The sequence below is a fragment of the Haliotis rubra genome, unplaced genomic scaffold (assembly GCF_003918875.1).
Source record: "Haliotis rubra isolate DU_JTF1 unplaced genomic scaffold, ASM391887v1 Scf570, whole genome shotgun sequence".
Lineage (NCBI taxonomy): Eukaryota > Metazoa > Mollusca > Gastropoda > Lepetellida > Haliotidae > Haliotis > Haliotis rubra.
The window spans coordinates 656,251-677,218 of NW_025767269.1; the positions used below are offsets into that span (position 1 = coordinate 656,251).

Consider the following 20,968-nt stretch of genomic DNA (forward strand, 5'->3'; position numbering starts at 1 on the left):
CACACACACACAATAATGTTCATATAAGTGACAAAATCATGATACAGTTCATTACAGAATGCATAGTTCTTAAATTAATTAAACTTAAATAAGATTTGATATTGCCCGAAGTCACCCCATCAGCAGGTACACGTGTTTGTAGAGCTGTGTGTTACCCGTAGCTTATTGGCGGCGGGAAGATGAACCAGTCCCGTTACCAGTCCATTATTATAATTTTTGCGAATGGATCCAATTTTGACGATTTGAAACTTCTGAATGTTCAACCACACTTCTTTCCAACCTCATAGTATCTTGACAGCTTTTGACAGTATCATAGCAACGGTCATGTGACTAACATGTCCACTGATTCCTCGCCATCTTTGCATCCTTCTACATAATCCAGTAATGGCCACCTATTGATACAAAACAATATTCAAGCAATATCAAGACGGGGACACCAGAAATGGGCTTCACACATTGTACCTATGTGGCCAATCGAACCCGGGTCTTCGTCGTGACGAGCGAACGCTTTAACCACTAGGCTACCCCACAGCCCCAGCCACCTCTTGAAGATACAAACAATAGTCCAGCTTTCAGCAGGTGTCGATGGTGTCGTATGGAGGAGGCAAACTTACTTCTTCACGGTAGGTTAAGACTGGTATAACACATTATGTTAGTGTAATAACAGTAGTTTAAAATAAATTGTTTAGAGAGGAATACCACTCAAGTAATATTATGTACAGAGAATCAACAACAAGCCAAAATGAACTATTTCTAAAATACTTTCATCATAAACTAGCTATATTTTATTACACTGCACAGTCTGATTCCGTTAGAACATTTTGTTTTCATGGATATAAATGTACGTTCAGGATGAACTGTTATAAAAAATACTCTCATCATAACACATGCTATAATTGATATCTGGGGGTACTTACGCGTTACTTATGCGTATGTCAGGCGTCCATATGGCGTCAGCTGGGACACGGATCCCTGTTATGTTCTTATGTTTTTCTGGTTGCCATGCTAATGATGCATCCTTCCATTCCTAGGAAAATATGACAAAAAATATCTCAGTTTATTTTTATTGAGTATTGTTGCTTTAAGTCTGGTTTGTACAGTAATCCTTAAATCTGCAGAAGTGGAATTAGCTTTGAAGCAAAATACCAATAAAGGTCTTAGTAGTATACACAATGGGGTATAGATCAGGTCCTTATCCAAGGCTTAATTCAAATTTAAGCAATGGATAAGTCCATAAGTGCCGCTGATTGTTTGCCTGCATCGTTCGAGCGCAGCTGGTGCTGGCGTGGTGGTGGTGCTACTTCTACTTCCGGTGTCGGTGCCATGATGCCCATTTCATACTGAGACATGACTCGACTCGCGTTATTTACGTCCTGGTTCAATCCGAACTTTTGATCAGCGGTCGCGATGACGATTTCGTTGTTGTAGCCCACCACTCTGCTCACCCTCAGTCGCATGTCGCTCGGAGCCATGTACAGTTTTGCGCCCAACACGTAGTCGACTTTCGACTGGGCGTACTCCAGAGCGATTCCCAGCATTCGACCGGTCTAGCAATGGCATCCTCTACGTTAGCCACGAAATGTTTCTGCGAGTCGTAAGTCATCCCTTCACGACCCACGATGCTGGAACAGGTTTGCGTCTGAGCACCCAGCATGGCCCACACGTACGTTCGAATCGAATCGTTCAATCTGACGACACCGGCATGAGTAAACCCTTTGAAGGGTCCAGCATGAACATTTTCCAATCATCCGTGGGTCCCTGCTCAAACCCCAAAACACAGGAATCCTTTCTGTCGTTGAAATCCATGTAATCGTCGTTCCACTCGTTCGTCGTGACGTAATGATACGACTTGTAACCCCAATCTTTCACCAGCTGTTTGCTGGCTTCCACGAGAGACATGTTGTGAACGATATGAATGCCCAAACCATGGTTAGGACCCGGCAAACGCCAATAGGCCATCTTCGGATCTAGTTCGAAGTCACCGCAAACGCGTTTGTATGCATCGTCGATCATATGGATTGTTTACGGTATTCCACGCCTTGTCCTGCGGAATCGGGCGCTGATTTCTTCAGGATACGTCTGATCTGGTAATACACGTGAAACGAGAATACAGACCGACTCAGTTCATCACGACGAGTGTCGTTCAACGTCACACTGCACCAGGTCGTCGCGCACCACACACAGTGAAATTGAATTGATTCTGCCAGAACTGTATCGGGTTGTGGAACCAAGCGTGTACCGTTTTCACGTTGGTGACCGAAAACCCATAATTTTCAACATGTCGATGAACCCAATCATGAAATGTAAGCCATCCTTTGCATCGACAACAATACTCGGTTGCGAGAAAGGTAGCACTTATATTATCACTTTTAGAATAAAACACTCCCCGGTTTGTACTTATTTGAATTGTTATATATTTTAGTATACATATCTACTACTTTTCAATATATATTGTACGTGACGCTTCCGGGAATCACGAGCGGCGAGTCCGTTCAACTGCTGCACGTGGTTGATAACAAGGAAGAAATCTTCAAACCCGTGGGAGCCAAACTCAAAATGAACGACTTGAATAAATGGCACAGTCATGTTATCCAACAACGGAAAAACGACTCAGTCGGCCATTGGCTAAAACGCTCGGGTTTACGTCGAACGACATACCACCGGAAACCACCGTGACAGGCACGAAATTACCCGATCTCGTTCTGTATCACGAACTGTGTATTCATCTCGATCAGCTGAGCATGACCGACAACTTTCAAGGCGAACAACCTTCTACACTGTGACAGTGAAAACGGAAAAGTACAACGACGGAAGAACCGGATCGTTTTCATTGGCGGCATTACAAGATATTAATCCGAGGCAACATCACAGAATTGAAAATATTGGTTTTAGACGTTAAACACTATGCCGTAGGTAGAGGGATATCTGGAGGATGTCGAAACAACGGCCATCTCCAGAAACACGCAGTTCACTCTCATCTTCAACAATGACAACAAATGGGTATCAGTGCCATCCAAAACAACTGGAATCTCAACATCACGCTCGACTCTCCCCACGTTTTCACAGACAACAAAGATCACTACCTAATGAAAGTTGTGAACAACGGCAAGCTTCCCATGGCTTACGTCCCTACGCAAAGACGCAGCGTGATCGTAAGCACGTTGAGGCAAAGAGTAGCCCACATGCTGTCGAGCAAACCTGTGATGCAAAAAGTTGGATTGCACATGGTGTCTGAATTCGACAGCGTGGTAGACGTCCTGGAAAATCTGCCAACGAAATCAATGCTGTACATCCAAGTCTACCTCGGCGAACTGCTGTCAGCTAGCTACGCCGTCAAAATCATGAAAGAGATCAAACTCCGCTGGGCCAAACAACAACAATACCAATTTTGCTTCCGTTTACGCGGCAGGTGAACGGTAACGCCTACACCAGTCTGCAGGAGTCACCGTGACCGTGGAAGACACGATATCGCTCACCAAAATTTTACTACTCGACAACATACATCTCATGGGTTTAAAGTGCATGTCCGAGGAATTATCCGATAAAAACCATTTCTGTATTTGTGCATAAAACAACTGATGAACAACCATCACCCAAACGTAACGCTAGCCGATCTCTGGCACACGCGGGGATTCGATCTGCCCGGCGAGGAAAACACCTTGTATGTCCTGCACTTAAAAGACAACGTATATGAGCGGTTGTCACTAGCAGACTTCAAACAGCCAGACTGGTTGATCAACATGACCCTCACCTCACTCCACATATCTTTTTAATAACAATGGTTACGTCTCCAAAATTAAGAACAACGGGATCCTTCTCACGTCTTTCACTCCAGAGTTTGAAGTACAAGTTTTACGAATACCAGGTCACACGGGCAACATGTTAGCTTCCAAAGGATGTGGCTTCACATTTACGGTTCGACGTACCCGATTACAGGATTTTTCGATTCAAATTTGACTATCAAATCACACACTACGCTCGTAGTAGATGTCTATCTCGCTGACGCTCGTGGGAGGTCAGAAAGAACACTTTTGACTGGGTTGATAATGCGCTGGTTCGAGAGACACAATCACCAACGGTGTCGCATCGTCATAAGACTGGGATTGACACCCTTAATAAGCCTCGATGGAGTGCGTGTTATAGAAATAAAATTCGATTCATGTCCTCGAATATTTACGTGTAATCTAAACCTTATCAACCTCAGATACATCGATCGGACATTAACGGAAAACCAATTAAATATTATTTTATAAAAAAATTATATATACTCTCCCCAAAAGAAACGCATCACGAAAATATCAATTTTACAAAAGGTATTTCTCTGTTTATGAGTCCTATGGTGTTTATGTTTTGAAACATCACAACAAAACGCACCATCCGTAAAATAAACCGTATTTACACAATTCAAATGCAATGCACGTGAAAGTTGGGGAGCAGATAGTCTCAATCGGGGCGTTGATAAAAGGTTGATCGCTGTCTGTCGATTATTCACTGTATTTGGAATATTGTTGACGAATGCAAAGTGCCACGTCTAAGTGAAGCCAACCGTCATATCGCCATTGGTTTTGCTTGGAGCTGGCAAAGTCTCAACGTGCAGCTGCCCCACGCATGAATGTTCACTAAAGCACCATTTCACGGCTCTGGGAGAGATATCACCGGCAGAATTCGGTAGCAGATGCCCATCGTAGTGGGTAACCTTGAGCGACCACTGCGGCGCAGGATCGCTACATCCGGGTACATCACCTGTGTCATTGGACAGCTACGGCGACCAGTACCGCTTGACAAATACCTGGATTGAAGGGGCTTTCTGCACAGACCATCAGGAACAGGTTGAGAGAGGCTGGTTTTACTTGTCAGAAGACCTTATTTTGGCCCTGTGGATTTGACAACAACATCGTCGACATCAAGTTCAATGGTGCACCAATGTTCAGGCCTGGAACCTACCGAATTGGCGTAGAATGTGGTTCAGTGATGAATCACGATTTCTATTGGACGGCGAGATGGAAGAATGCAGGTGTACAGACGTCGACGTGAACGTTTCGCCGACGCTTGCGTTCCCCAGGTGGACAGATTCGGCCGGGACAGTGTTATGATGTGGGGAGCGATCACCTGCCGTAGGAGAAGTGATTTGGTGATGATCCAGGGCAACCTGACAGCTCAACGGTACTGTGACGAAATCCTACGCCCACACCTCCTTCCAATCATTGATCGCCAGAGGGAGTTGTTTCAACAGGACAATGCCAGGCCCCACACAGCACGTCACACTAGAGACTTCAGCAACTCACACAGGCACTACAGGCAGAGTGGGCTGCGATTGGGCAACACGAGATTCTGAGACTTATTCGTTCGATGCCGAGGCGATGCCGTGCAGTTCTGGATGCCCACGGTGGTCACACGAGGTATTGACTTCAGCGCCACCACACGTCTCCATGTGACACTCAAACTGACTTTCCTCGAGTTGGTGCCAAAGACGGATAAGTCTGCATTCCCAGTGTGCAGTTTCGCTATATTTCATTGACTCATAAAGCCTACAAGATGTTTCAAAATAAACATAAAAATACAGTTGAAATTCCTATATGCGTTTTCTTTGGGAGAGTATATATACACACACAGAATGGGATGAAGTAGCAAAAACACTGGAAACCGTAGACGGGTTTCATTTGTGACAGAGATGCGAGATCAAACAACAACTAGAACGTGAACATGATACGCGGTCCGCATTACAGAAAAAATATCACAGGGCCGTCAATTCCGTGGACGGTGTTGACAGCACTCTGGTTTCAGTCAGCATGGGATTACGCAGTTATCCGGTTATTATCCACCATTGTGGCTGCACCCGTGGTGCTAGGCATCGAATTAACAGCCAGAGTGGTAGGGTTGATTGGATTGACCCTGAATTTCGTGTCTGCAACGTAAAGCATTGAAACACAATGAAATTAGAATTCTAGCCAAAGCAAAGTTAAACACAATAGATGATCATATTTCCACCGCGCTCACCGACTCTAAAATCTCTGTGGAAGAGTTTCGTTTGGTGCTATCAGAAATTGCAAAATATCACAGAATGAAACAGGAGATTCGGACCAAGTCTCGTAAAACGGTGTCATTTGCAAAAACGAGAAAAACAAATTCATAGAACAAGGGAAGCAACAGGCCCAACAAGCCTTCATTACAACAACCAAACAAATCATGGAAGGAGATTCACAATAAATTTCATCAACATAACATAGCCAGCCATCTCAGCGTAAAATAGCTGAGCCGAGACATACACACTGCGACTCGCCCACAGCGCTCCCTCAATGCTATCAAGACGGCAGCAACCCGGGAACTGCCGAGAGATGCGGTATGATTTAGTGGTAATCAACATAACGTTGCCACCCAGCCAGCCAGTCGGCTGTACAAAGCCAAGCCTAGCCACACACTGCGACTCGCCCACAGCACTCGCTCAGTGATACCGAGACGACGACCCGGGAGAAACTACCGAGAGATGCGTTTCATTCACTTTCGACATCTGTAGCCTCACTAGTCAACCGGCCGTGCATCATCATCATAGACGAGCCGAGAGACACACACACTTATACTCGTCCACGACGCTCGCTCAAAGCAACCCCGAGACGGGAGTGAGGGTGATGCGTTTCATTCAGCTAAAAACACCTCTCACCTCGATAATATATAACAAGTACGACAATAGGTTGGATTGTTAGCCTTTCGCCAGACCGACCCCATGCTCACTAAAAAGTGAGTATTTCTAAACTATTTTCCGATTTCTGTGAAATTTTGCATGCATCTCGGCAGATGGTTACGCTATAGCAAACACTCTCGATGACTTCATTAGATTAAAGGTCACATGCAACCAAAAGTCAAACAAAATTAAAACACAATTATCACTTATTCATGACATATAATATACATTTGCTGGTTACGAAAAATATATAAACAAAATTATAAGCGTACAATCGCAAATCGAAAGTGCAAAATTGTGTACTTCAGTTTACTTCCCAAGAAACGAAGCAGCCGGGATACCGAACCCAGTCAGAGCGGGTGGGTGTGCACTCTCAAGTGTAACGGCTGGTTCATTTTGCAGATGCCTTCACGGCTTATTGTGTGTATATATATATAGAGAGAGATGTTGGGTTTTGTAAATACATGCTCATTTTTTGTGTATAACATTTTGCAATCAACAGACATCATAACATGTCATGTGTTCAAGTATCACACCTGCCTGTCTGTGTAATTACATAATGTGACAGAGACCGAACTCGGGCCATAAATCAATGCGTTTTGTTTATGGTGTACAGCCTGATTGGTGTTAAGTTCAAATTGCATGTGGTCAGTGATAGCAGTTGTGTATTGAATATTGTCATTAGCAGACAGGCAGGCAGACACACACACAGGTGTCAATAAAACAAGACATTGAGTTTTGTCTGTGACAACGACATATCTATATCACAGTTAGAAATTCTGTCAACGCTAAATAATGACATTGCTTTTAAGTATCGAACTGAGAAAGTGACTCGGTAAGAAGAACGTGTGGTGAAATAGACAAATGAAATTATATAAACAGTTAATTTACTGTCATAACATATAAAACATTAGAAAAATAGCTCACACCAAAGCCTTCACCGAGTATTCACATCGACAACCCGCTTGCAAGCTGCGCGAACCTATTTACTTGTGCACGTGCTATGAGCGAAGCCCAGCTGTTGAAACCCGTTTACCCCAGAAAAGTCTGGGGAAAATTAGTGAAAAGTTTGAACTCCGATTTGTAGCGGTTTTATTTCATCGCGTTATTTTTCAACTTTATAAGCTGAATTTGCATTTTTGACCATTTGTTTCGGTATGTCCATACCGAAAGGTATCAGAATCTGCAAAGTTGTGTTTTACGTTGCATGTGACCTTTATTTAGACATAATTACGACAAAAGTTGGACATTTTGCCTTTTCCCATCCGACACCATGCTCACTTAAAAGTCAATACTTCAGAAACTATTCGACCGATTTTCATCAAATTTTGCATGCACCTCAGTAGTAGTATGCACAATGGGGCTACGGGATTAAGGACTTATCTAAGGCTTAATTTTAATTAAGCCTTGATATAGAGACCTGGTCCCGTAGCCCCATTATTGTATACTACTGGTTTTAAGAAACACATTATCACAGATCCACTTGCTGTAACCAGGATCATCGGCAATACTCCACATGTACTCATCTCAATGCCTTTGTCCCGTCTGTTGGGTAGGAGTGAAGATTGTGTATTTGCTAATCAAATGGGGTTGTATATACTCACTCACGCATACGTACCAAAGCTAACCAGCAGTATGCAATCAGCACTTGCTTTTTCTCGTTCTACAATAATTGAAAAGGGGTTATGACGTCTTCAGCTCGTAACACTCTATATTTAAAATCAACCAACATAAACAGAGGCCTTTATTTTTATTTCTGAAAGCTGAATCATTTTAAAAGAAAGTATTTAAATGCCAAAGAAGTATTCAAATGTACAAATGATACCCCACAAACGATGTGTAATCTACATAATTCTTATAATGTTGATATTATCAAATCTGTTGCAATTTTCATAAAACATTTGATGTCCCATTCTTAAATCCATCCTTGATAGTCTCCAGAGTATGCGTTCCGATAAATCTCCACTTGTACCCTGGATGCATCTGCGACACGGGCCGATAATTGTATTACCTCATTTTCTGGTTCCGCCTTCTCACAGTAGCCAATCAGATAAGCCGTTACAACCGAGCTTGCCAGTGTTAACAAAGATGGCGGACACAGCCGCGAAGGTTTGGCTCGCTGTGCGACTTAAATTTCGGGGAAAAATCATACAGACAAATTGACAGGTTTGCAACCTTCAAAACATATATGCAAGACCTCCTTCTACCTCTTTCAGGGTACCTCTGTAAAAATTGTGTTGCCAAGTTTAATCAGTTAGATAAAGGAAGCGGAAGCGAGTTATTATGGAAGCCTTATGATTGGTACGCTCAAGTTCCCAGCGTAGACACCTGATTTGATAAAAAGCCAGCAAATGAAGAATAAACACATTTATCAGGCCGAGCCGTAGATCTGCATCCAGGGTAATAGTGGAGATTTATCGGAACGTATAGCCTGGAGATTATCGAGGATGTAACATATTACGTGTAAAACCTCATGTCACGTGACCAATAATTGTCATTAAACATCTTCAGTTGTACTTTGGGTCACTGGGTATCACCTACCGAATATAACCTGTCTGTCTGTAAACACATCAATATTTATCTTGACTGGTGCAATATTTAATTGTAAACATATCACTCTTTCTCTTCCACTGTTCAATATAAAACGTAAGCAGGCCACTTGTTCTCTTGAACTATTCAATATGTAATGCAAACATAACACTATTACTATTGAACTAGGCAATACATACTGTAAACATATCACTAGTTCTCTTGAGGTATTCAGTATATAATATAAACATGTCACTATTTCTCTTGAACTTTTTAATATATAATGCATTTAATAACTTATCCATTATCCAACGTAAACGTTCTAACAGTGGTCAGGCATACTTACGATATCAGATATCTCGACAAGGGTGAAGTCCATCCACACATCTAGGGTGGTGTTAGGACCAAAGGGTTCAACACGTTTGTCGTAAGTTCAGAAACAAATCAGCAACCAGCTGTTGTTTTGGATTGCAAGCCGCGGATGCTGACAACAGAACAATCTCGTGGATAAACAGGCAAAACCACCCAACAGGACACTATAAAATAGACAAAAGACGTGAAACAACAGGACATCATCAGGGGTAGACAGGATACGTCACTATAGACAGGAGACAGAGAGGGACGTGAAACAACATGATATCATCAGGGGTAGACAGGAGATTAAAACAACATGACATCATCAGGGGTACACAGGAGACGTGAAACAACAGGACGTCATCAGGGATAGAAAGGAGACGTCACACAACAGGACATCATCAGGGTAGACAGGAGACTTCAAACAACAGGACATGATCAGGGATAGACAGGAGACTTCAAACAACAGGACATCATCAGGGGTAGACAGGAGATGTAAAACAACAAGACATCATCATGGGTAGACAGGAGACTTCAAACAACAGGACATCATCAGGGGTAGACAGGAGACGTGAAACAACAGGACTCCATCAGGGATAGACAGGAGATGTAAAAAACAGGACATCATCAGGGATAGACAGGAGACGTGAAACAACAGGACTCCATCAGGGGTCGACAGGAGACCTGAAACAACAGGACATCATCAGGGGTAGACAGTTTACGTGAAACAACAGGACATCATCAGGGGTAGACAGTTGACGTGAAACAACAGGACATCATCAGGGGTAGACAGGAGATCTTAAACAACAGGGCATAATCAGGGAAGACAGGAGACGTGAAACATCAGGGCATCATCAGGGACTGACAGGAGACGTGAAACAACAGTACGTCATCAGGGATAGACAGGAGACGTCAAACAACAGGACATCATCATCTGGGATAGACAGGAGACGTTAAACAACAGGACTCCATCAGGGGTAGACAGGAGACGTGAAACAACAGGACATCATCAGAGATAGACATGATACGTCACACAACAGGACATCATGAGGGATAGACAGGAGACGTGAAACAACAGGACATCATCAGGGGTAGACAGGAGACGTTAAACAACAAGACATCAAGTGTAAAGGAGATCAGTAGCACAGGGATATACAAGAGAATGAAAAAACAGCATAATATCAGGAGTAAGGAGATCGGACACACAGGGATATACAAGAGACATGAAACAACAGCATAGCATGAGGTGTAAGGAGATTGGAAACACCGGGATATACAGTGGAAGCCCTCCCAACCGGCATCCCTCCAATCCGGCATGCCCTCAACATCGGCACTAGAATTTGGTACCGGCAGAAGCTAGTTATTTAGATCATTTACACGTCCTCTAAACCGGCGTCAGTCAATTCCGTATTTCGGCACAATAAAGACCGCCCAATTGACTGTTGATTGGCTCAACGTAACAACACAGTGGATTACGGTTAAGTACGATGGAGTGTGGTTAAAGATTATGCCTGAGTAGGTGAAATAAATTGGTGAGTGAAACGTGTCAATTGTATTATAAATTAATTGTCGTGTCACAATTTGTCAGTCGCTCACCGTATCATCAGGGGTAGACAGGAGACGTTAAACAACAGGACATCATCAGGGACAGACAGGAGACGTCAAACAACAGGACATCATCAGGGGTAGACAGGAGATGCAAAACAACAGGACATCATCAGGGGTAGACAGGAGACGTGAAACAACAGGGCATTATCAGGGACAGAGAGGAGACGTGAAACAACAGGACATCATCAGGGTAGACAGGAGACGTGAAACAACAGGGCATCACCAGGGACAGACAGGAGACGTGAATCAACAGGACATCATCAGGGGTAGACAGGAGATGTAAAACAACAAGACATCATCAGGGTTAGACAGGAGACGTGAAACAACAGGGCATTATCAGGGACAGAGAGGAGACGTGAAACAACAGGACATCATCAGGGTAGACAGGAGACGTGAAACAACAGGGCATCACCAGGGACAGACAGGAGACGTGAAACAACAGGACATCATCAGGGGTAGACAGGAGATGTAAAACAACAGGACATCATCAGGGACAGACAGGAGACGTGAAACAACAGGACATCATCAGGGGTAGACAAGAGATGTAAAACAACAGGACGTCATCAGGGGTAGACAGGAGACGTGAAACAACAGGGCATTATCAGGGATAGAAAGGAGACGTCACACAACAGGGCATCATCAGGGTAGACAGGAGACGTGAAACAACAGGGCATCACCAGGGACAGACAGGAGACGTGAAACAACAGGACATCATCAGGGGTAGACAGGAGATGTAAAACAACAAGACATCATCATGGGTAGACAGGAGACTTCAAACAACAGGACATCATCAGGGGTAGACAGGAGACGTGAAACAACAGGACTCCATCAGGGATAGACAGGAGATGTAAAAACAGGACATCATCAGGGATAGACAGGAGACGTGAAACAACAGGACTCCATCAGGGGTCGACAGGAGACCTGAAACAACAGGACATCATCAGGGGTAGACAGTTTACGTGAAACAACAGGACATCATCAGGGGTAGACAGTTGACGTGAAACAACAGGACATCATCAGGGGTAGACAGGAGATCTTAAACAACAGGGCATAATCAGGGGAAGACAGGAGACGTGAAACATCAGGGCATCATCAGGGACTGACAGGAGACGTGAAACAACAGTACGTCATCAGGGATAGACAGGAGACGTCAAACAACAGGACATCATCATCTGGGATAGACAGGAGACGTTAAACAACAGGACTCCATCAGGGGGGTAGACAGGAGACGTGAAACAACAGGACATCATCAGAGATAGACATGATACGTCACACAACAGGACATCATGAGGGATAGACAGGAGACGTGAAACAACAGGACATCATCAGGGGTAGACAGGAGACGTTAAACAACAAGACATCAAGTGTAAGGAGATCAGTAGCACAGGGATATACAAGAGAATGAAAAAACAGCATAATATCAGGAGTAAGGAGATCGGACACACAGGGATATACAAGAGACATGAAACAACAGCATAGCATGAGGTGTAAGGAGATTGGAAACACCGGGATATACAGTGGAAGCCCTCCCAACCGGCATCCCTCCAATCCGGCATGCCCTCAACATCGGCACTAGAATTTGGTACCGGCAGAAGCTAGTTATTTAGATCATTTACACGTCCTCTAAACCGGCGTCAGTCAATTCCGTATTTCGGCACAATAAAGACCGCCCAATTGACTGTTGATTGGCTCAACGTAACAACACAGTGGATTACGGTTAAGTACGATGGAGTGTGGTTAAAGATTATGCCTGAGTAGGTGAAATAAATTGGTGAGAGTGAAACGTGTCAATTGTATTATAAATTAATTGTCGTGTCACAATTTGTCAGTCGCTCACCGTATCATCAGGGGTAGACAGGAGACGTTAAACAACAGGACATCATCAGGGACAGACAGGAGACGTCAAACAACAGGACATCATCAGGGGTAGACAGGAGATGCAAAACAACAGGACATCATCAGGGGTAGACAGGAGACGTGAAACAACAGGGCATTATCAGGGACAGAGAGGAGACGTGAAACAACAGGACATCATCAGGGTAGACAGGAGACGTGAAACAACAGGGCATCACCAGGGACAGACAGGAGACGTGAATCAACAGGACATCATCAGGGGTAGACAGGAGATGTAAAACAACAGGACATCATCAGGGTTAGACAGGAGACGTGAAACAACAGGGCATTATCAGGGACAGAGAGGAGACGTGAAACAACAGGACATCATCAGGGTAGACAGGAGACGTGAAACAACAGGGCATCACCAGGGACAGACAGGAGACGTGAAACAACAGGACATCATCAGGGGTAGACAGGAGATGTAAAACAACAGGACATCATCAGGGACAGACAGGAGACGTGAAACAACAGGACATCATCAGGGGTAGACAGGAGATGTAAAAACAACAGGACGTCATCAGGGGTAGACAGGAGACGTGAAACAACAGGGCATTATCAGGGATAGAAAGGAGACGTCACACAACAGGGCATCATCAGGGTAGACAGGAGACGTGAAACAACAGGGCATCACCAGGGACAGACAGGAGACGTGAAACAACAGGACATCATCAGGGGTAGACAGGAGATGTAAAACAACAAGACATCATCATGGGTAGACAGGAGACTTCAAACAACAGGACATCATCAGGGTAGACAGGAGACGTGGAAACAACAGGACTCCATCAGGGATAGACAGGAGATGTAAAAAACAGGACATCATCAGGGATAGACAGGAGACGTGAAACAACAGGACTCCATCAGGGGTCGACAGGAGACCTGAAACAACAGGACATCATCAGGGGGTAGACAGTTTACGTGAAACAACAGGACATCATCAGGGGTAGACAGTTGACGTGAAACAACAGGACATCATCAGGGGTAGACAGGAGATCTTAAACAACAGGGCATAATCAGGGGAAGACAGGAGACGTGAAACATCAGGGCATCATCAGGGACTGACAGGAGACGTGAAACAACAGTACGTCATCAGGGATAGACAGGAGACGTCAAACAACAGGACATCATCATCTGGGATAGACAGGAGACGTTAAACAACAGGACTCCATCAGGGTAGACAGGAGACGTGAAACAACAGGACATCATCAGAGATAGACATGATACGTCACACAACAGGACATCATGAGGGATAGACAGGAGACGTGAAACAACAGGACATCATCAAGGGTAGACAGGAGACGTTAAACAACAAGACATCAAGTGTAAGGAGATCAGTAGCACAGGGATATACAAGAGAATGAAAAAACAGCATAATATCAGGAGTAAGGAGATCGGACACACAGGATATACAAGAGACATGAAACAACAGCATAGCATGAGGTGTAAGGAGATTGGAAACACGGGATATACAGTGGAAGCCCTCCCAACCGGCATCCCTCCAATCCGGCATGCCCTCAACATCGGCACTAGAATTTGGTACCGGCAGAAGCTAGTTATTTAGATCATTTTACACGTCCTCTAAACCGGCGTCAGTCAATTCCGTATTTCGGCACAATAAAGACCGCCCAATTGACTGTTGATTGGCTCAACGTAACAACACAGTGGATTACGGTTAAGTACGATGGAGGTGGTTAAAGATTATGCCTGGAGTAGGTGAAATAAATTGGTGAGTGAAACGTGTCACTTGTATTATACATTAATTGCCGTGTCACAATTTGTCAGTCGCTCACCGTATCATCAGGGTAGACAGGAGACGTTAAAACAACAGGACATCATCAGGGACAGACAGGAGACGTGAAACAACAGGACATCATCAGGGGTAGACAGGAGATATAAAACAACAGGACATCATCAGGGGTAGACAGGAGACGTGAAACAACAGGGCATTATCAGGGACAGAGAGGAGACGTGGAAAAAGAGGACATCATCAGGGGTAGACAGGAGATTTAAACAACATGACATCATCAGGGGTACACAGGAGACGTGAAACAACAGGGCATCATCAGGGACAGACAGGAGATATAAAACAACAGGACTCCATCAGGGTTAGACAGGAGATGTAAAACAACAGGACATCATCAGGGGTAGAAAGGAGACGTCACACAACAGGACATCATCAGGGTAGACAGGAGACTTCAAACAACAGGACATCATCAGGGTAGACAGGAGATGTGAAACAACAGGACATCATCAGGGGTAGACAGGAGACGTCAAACAACAGTACAACATCAGGGATAGACAGGAGATGAAACAAAAAAACAGGACATCATCAGGGATAGACAGGGAGACCTGGGAAACAACAGGACATCATCAGGGTAGACAGTTTACGTGGGAAACAACAGGACATCATCAGGGGTAAACAGGAGACTTCAAACAACAGGACATCATCAGGGACTGACAGGAGACGTGAAACAACAGGACGTCATCAGGGATAGACAGGAGACGTCAAACAACAGGACATCATCATCTGGGATAGACAGGAGACGTAAAACAACAGGACTCCATCAGGGGTAGACAGGAGACGTGAAACAACAGGACATCATCAGAGATAGACATGATACGTCACACAACAGGGCATCATCAGGGTTAGACAGGAGACGTGAAACAACAGGACATCATCAGGGGTAGACAGGAGACGTTAAACAACAAGACATCAAGTGTAAGGAGATCAGTAGCACAGGGATATACAAGAGAATGTAAAAACAGCACAGCATGAGGTGTAAGGAGATTGGAAACACAGGGATACGCCACAGAGTTGGAAGCCCTCCCAACCGGCACATCCGGCATGCCCTCAACATCGGCACTAGAATTTGGTACCGGCAGAAGCTAGTTATTTAGATCATTTACACGTCCTCTAAACCGGCGTCAGTCAATTCCGTATTTCGGCACAATAAAGACCGCCCAATTGACTGTTGATTGGCTCAACGTAACAACACAGTGGATTACGGTTAAGTACGATGGAGTGTGGTTAAAGATTATGCCTGAGTAGGTGAAATAAATTGGTGAGTGAAACGTGTCACTTGTATTATACATTAATTGCCGTGTCACAATTTGTCAGTCGCTCACCGACATCATCAGGGGTAGACAGGAGACGTTAAACAACAGGACATCATCAGGGACAGACAGGAGACGTGAAACAACAGGACATCATCAGGGTAGACAGGAGATATAAAACAACAGGACATCATCAGGGGTAGACAGGAGACGTGAAACAACAGGGCATTATCAGGGACAGACAGGAGACGTGAAAAAAGAGGACATCATCAGGGGTAGACAGGAGATTTGAAACAACATGACATCATCATGGGTAGACAGGAGACGTGAAACAACAGGGCATCATCAGGGACAGACAGGAGATATAAAACAACAGGACTCCATCAGGGTTAGACAGGAGATGTAAAACAACAGGACATCATCAGGGGTAGAAAGGAGACGTCACACAACAGGACATCATCAGGGTAGACAGGAGACGTCAAACAACAGGACATCATCAGGGGTAGACAGGAGATGTAAAACAACAGGACATCATCAGGGGTAGACAGGAGACGTCAAACAACAGTACAACATCAGGGATAGACAGGAGATGTTAAAAACAGGACATCATCAGGGATAGACAGGAGACGTGAAACAACAGGACATCATCAGGGGTAGACAGTTTACGTGAAACAACAGGACATCATCAGGGGAAGACAGGAGACTTCAAACAACAGGACATCATCAGGGACTGACAGGAGACGTGAAACAACAGGACGTCATCAGGGATAGACAGGAGACGTCAAACAACAGGACATCATCATCTGGGATAGACAGGAGACGTAAAACAACAGGACTCCATCAGGGGTAGACAGGAGACGTGAAACAACAGGACATCATCAGAGATAGACATGATACGTCACACAACAGGACATCATCAGGGTTAGACAGGAGACGTGAAACAACAGGACATCATCAGGGTAGACAGGAGACGTTAAACAACAAGACATCAAGTGTAAGGAGATCAGTAGCACAGGGATATACAAGAGAATGAAAAAACAGCATAATATCAGGAGTAAGGAGATCGGACACACAGGGATATGAGGGAGAGACATGAAACAACAGCATAGCATGAGGTGTAAGGAGATTGGAAACAACAGGACATATCAGTGGAAGCCCTCCCAACCGGCATCCCTCCAATCCGGCATGCCCTCAACATCGGCACTAGAATCAGGTACCGGCAGAAGCTAGTTATTTAGATCATTTACACGTCCTCTAAAACCGGCGTCAGTCAATTCCGTATTTCGGCACAATAAAGACCGCCCAATTGACTGTTGATTGGCTCAACGTAACAAACCACAGTGGATTACGGTTAAGTACGATGGACGTGTGGTTAAAGATTATGCCCTGATCAGGTGAAATAAATTGGGAGAGTGAAACGTGTCATCACTTGTATTATACATTAATTGCCGTGTCAGATTTGTCAAACGCTCACCGTATCGTCAGGGATAGACAGGAGACGTGAAACAACAGGACATCATCAGGGATAGACAGGAGACGTGAAACAACAGAACATCATCAGGGTAGACAGGAGACGTGAAACAACAGGACATCATCAGGGATAGACAGGAGACGTGAAACAACAGGACATCATCAGGGGTAGACAGGAGACGTGAAACAACAGGACATCATCAGGGATAGACAGGAGATGTGAAACAACAGGACATCAATCAGGGTAGACAGGAGACGTGAAACAACAGGGCACCATCATGGATAGACAGGAGACGTGAAAAACAACAGGACACCATCATGGTTAGACAGGATATGGAAAAAACAACAGGACATCATGAGGGATAGACAGGAAATCTGAAACAACAGGACTCTATCAGGGGTAGACAGGAGATCTCAAACAACAGGACATCATCAGGGGTAGACAGGAGATGTGGAAACATCAGGACATCATCAGGGACAGGAAGGAGACGTGAAACAACAGGACATCATCAGGGATAGACAGGAGACGTTAAACAACAAGACATCAAGTGTAAGGAGATCGGTAGCACAGGGATATACAAGAGAATGAAAAGACAGCATAATATCAGGAGTAAGGAGATCGGACACACAGGGATATACAAGTGACATGAAACAACAGCATAACATGAGGTGTAAGGAGATTGGAAACACAGTGATATATAGTGGAAGCCCTCCCAACCGGCATCCCTCCAATCCGGCATGCCCTCAACATCGGCACTAGAATTTAGTCCCGGCAGAAGCTAGTTATTTATGATCATTTACACGTCCTCTAATCCGGCGTCAGTCTATCCCGTATTTCGGCACAATAAAGACCGCCCAATTGACTGTTGATTGGCTGAACGTAACAACACAGTGGATTACGGTTAAGTACGATGGAGTGTGGTTAAAGATCATGCCTGAGTAGGTGAGGTAAATTGCTCACCGTCGCTCACCGTATCAAGATGGCTAGACCAGTCAAGCGGGGGAGATTGGAATTAACTCTTGAACAGAAAATTCAGCTGTTAAAAGATTTTGATGCAATTCCTCGGCCTACTCAAAAAGATATTGAACTTAAGTACCAAATTGGCAGGCAAACAGTTTCGGACATTTTGAAAAAGGGTCATGTGTATGAAACTAACTTTGAAGAAAACATCAATTCTAAAACAAAACATGTGAATGAAAACATTAAATTTGACAAAATTAACACACTTACGCATAATTGGGTTTTGACTGCCCTCAGTAAAACATGCCCATTTCTAGCCCTATTTTGAAAGAGAAAGCTATTCAATTTGCCTCAGAATTAAACGTAAACGAGTTTAAGGCATCGGATGGTTGGCTGGCACGTTGGAAGACACGATACGACATCAAACAGTTCAAAGTGACCGGAGAAAGTGCCAGTGTAGATCACAGTTCAAAAGGGAAAGGTTCTCTAAACCGGCACGCCCGCTATACCCGCATTGTTTGCCGGTCCCAAAGCATGCCGGTTTAGAGGGCTTCCACTGTACAAAAGAAGTAAACAACAGCATAACATCAGGTGTAAGGAGATCGGAAACACAGGGATATACAAGAGACATGAAACAACAGCATAACATCGGGTGTAAGGAGATCGGAAACACAGGGATATACAAGAGACGTGAGACAACAGCATAACATTGGTTTAAAAACAGCAAAACAACAACATGTGAAAATTGTAGCTGCCTTGTATCTTTAACATTCAAGTTACTTCTGACACCAAATATTCGCTTAAACCACTGACTAATCTGTCATACATACCCTGAAACACGAAGAAATCTCATGCAAGTGTATAATATGTGGCAAGATTTCCACTGTTTTAGAAGAAAGTCTCTGGGCTCCTTTTCATGATATTGTATGATTGTAATTTAGGAACTTTTTTTCTTTCTGTAAAATATGTTCATTTCAGAGACTAGATGTTAGTCTAACTAGTGACCAATCAGCTGTTTCACTTAACAGTGCAAGGGTCCAAATATGGATGTTCAGAAGCCTAGATCCTCTCTCTGAGTATGTTTCGTGGTCCTGAAGCATACTACTTGGCTAATTATAAAAATCGGTCAACGCCTTGCACAAAGCGTATACACTCTGGTATGACCTAAATACAATTCAAAGCGTTACGTTCACACACTCTGAAAAATTGTCCTTACCTAGCATCCATCCAATCAAGAGAAGCACCGTCTTCACATCCATCTCCGGGAACTCAGCAACAGAAGCCTATCGTTGAAGCTGTGTACAGCACTGAACGAACATGAAACTATTCCAGCTATCAGTTTCGATCAGCAGATTACTTGCCAGGTTCCAGCGCAGATAGATGTGGCTGCTGTCGGATTCATTCTGCGGCTTGACGGTGACACGGTGGTATTTAGACAGCATTGCGTAATTATTCATTAACCGCCCAATGATAAACATTAAGTTCTATAGCCTATCGTAATGTGGTTGTAAATAGCAAAAGTCAAAACGACAGGGTGTTGACGGTACATTATCTGACTAATGACTGTGATATTATCAACTTGTGAATAACTGCATAATGTATCACATGGCTTTACAAAGTAATCCATCAACTGACTGTGTGACGGTGATAAGCGTAGCCTGAAACAGTGGATGATAATAGGGATGAATAATCACACCACGCTTACCTCCCTTTCATACTACTGTACATCTGTAATAGTTCATAGGAGTAATAATCTATATCAACAGAACTCGGTAAAAGTGGACGCTTGTCGCTGGGTAAATTTGAATTTGATGGCATCTTTCTCTCGGTCCTTCAGAAATCTGATGCCCCGATCTCGCTACAAATGGAACGTCATTTAGCCGCTGGTTGAGCGTTGCAGCTGCGTGAATGTCAGTGAGTGGAGTCGCCTAGTGTGTAGACCATGGAGGCAGCAGCAGAGGTGTTTTATTAATTTTGTGTAACAAAAATAGACCTTCGAAACTAGACTCACAAATGAAAATATTTTAAAAAAACCAACACTTTACAGATATAATGAAAAGGACTTGCCACATATTCTAGACTTGCGTGGGCTTTCTTTGATGTATTTGTTTTTTTTTATGATCTGTATGACAGACTAGGGTGGGGGGATGTGGAGGGAAACCAACAGGTGTTTGCTAGAGAAAGACAATAAGGCGCGGTTATGAAACTCTTCATGCCCAAATCTCTTTCGAATCCGTTCGGATGACCCAGGTTCATTGTTCACCCGGATCCTTCTTTCACAAAGCCACATTAGCTCGTTGACTGTAAGTCACTTTCACTGAATACAACACAGTTACGACCCACATCGTAAGAGTTTTTAGTAATAGTTTTCAATGGCACCATTGGGTACTGGGATTTGCTTGACCTCTTGCCGTATGCTG

At 44.1% G+C, this 20,968-nt stretch overlaps 1 protein-coding gene and 1 long non-coding RNA gene across 2 annotated transcripts in view; both read right to left on the reverse strand.

The window, feature by feature from the left end:
• LOC124254338 (acetylcholine receptor subunit alpha-L1-like) overlaps window positions 1–20,968 on the reverse strand; it is a 57,463-nt gene that overhangs the window by 2,081 nt on the left and 34,414 nt on the right. The gene's annotated exons all lie outside the window — the stretch shown is intronic.
• LOC124254340 lies at window positions 872–20,149 on the reverse strand. The gene is made up of 4 exons (XR_006892460.1): window positions 19,765–20,149; window positions 9,555–9,692; window positions 8,298–8,342; window positions 872–1,027 (listed from the first exon to the last, which is right to left on the reverse strand). It is a non-coding gene; the product is annotated as an uncharacterized LOC124254340 (long non-coding RNA).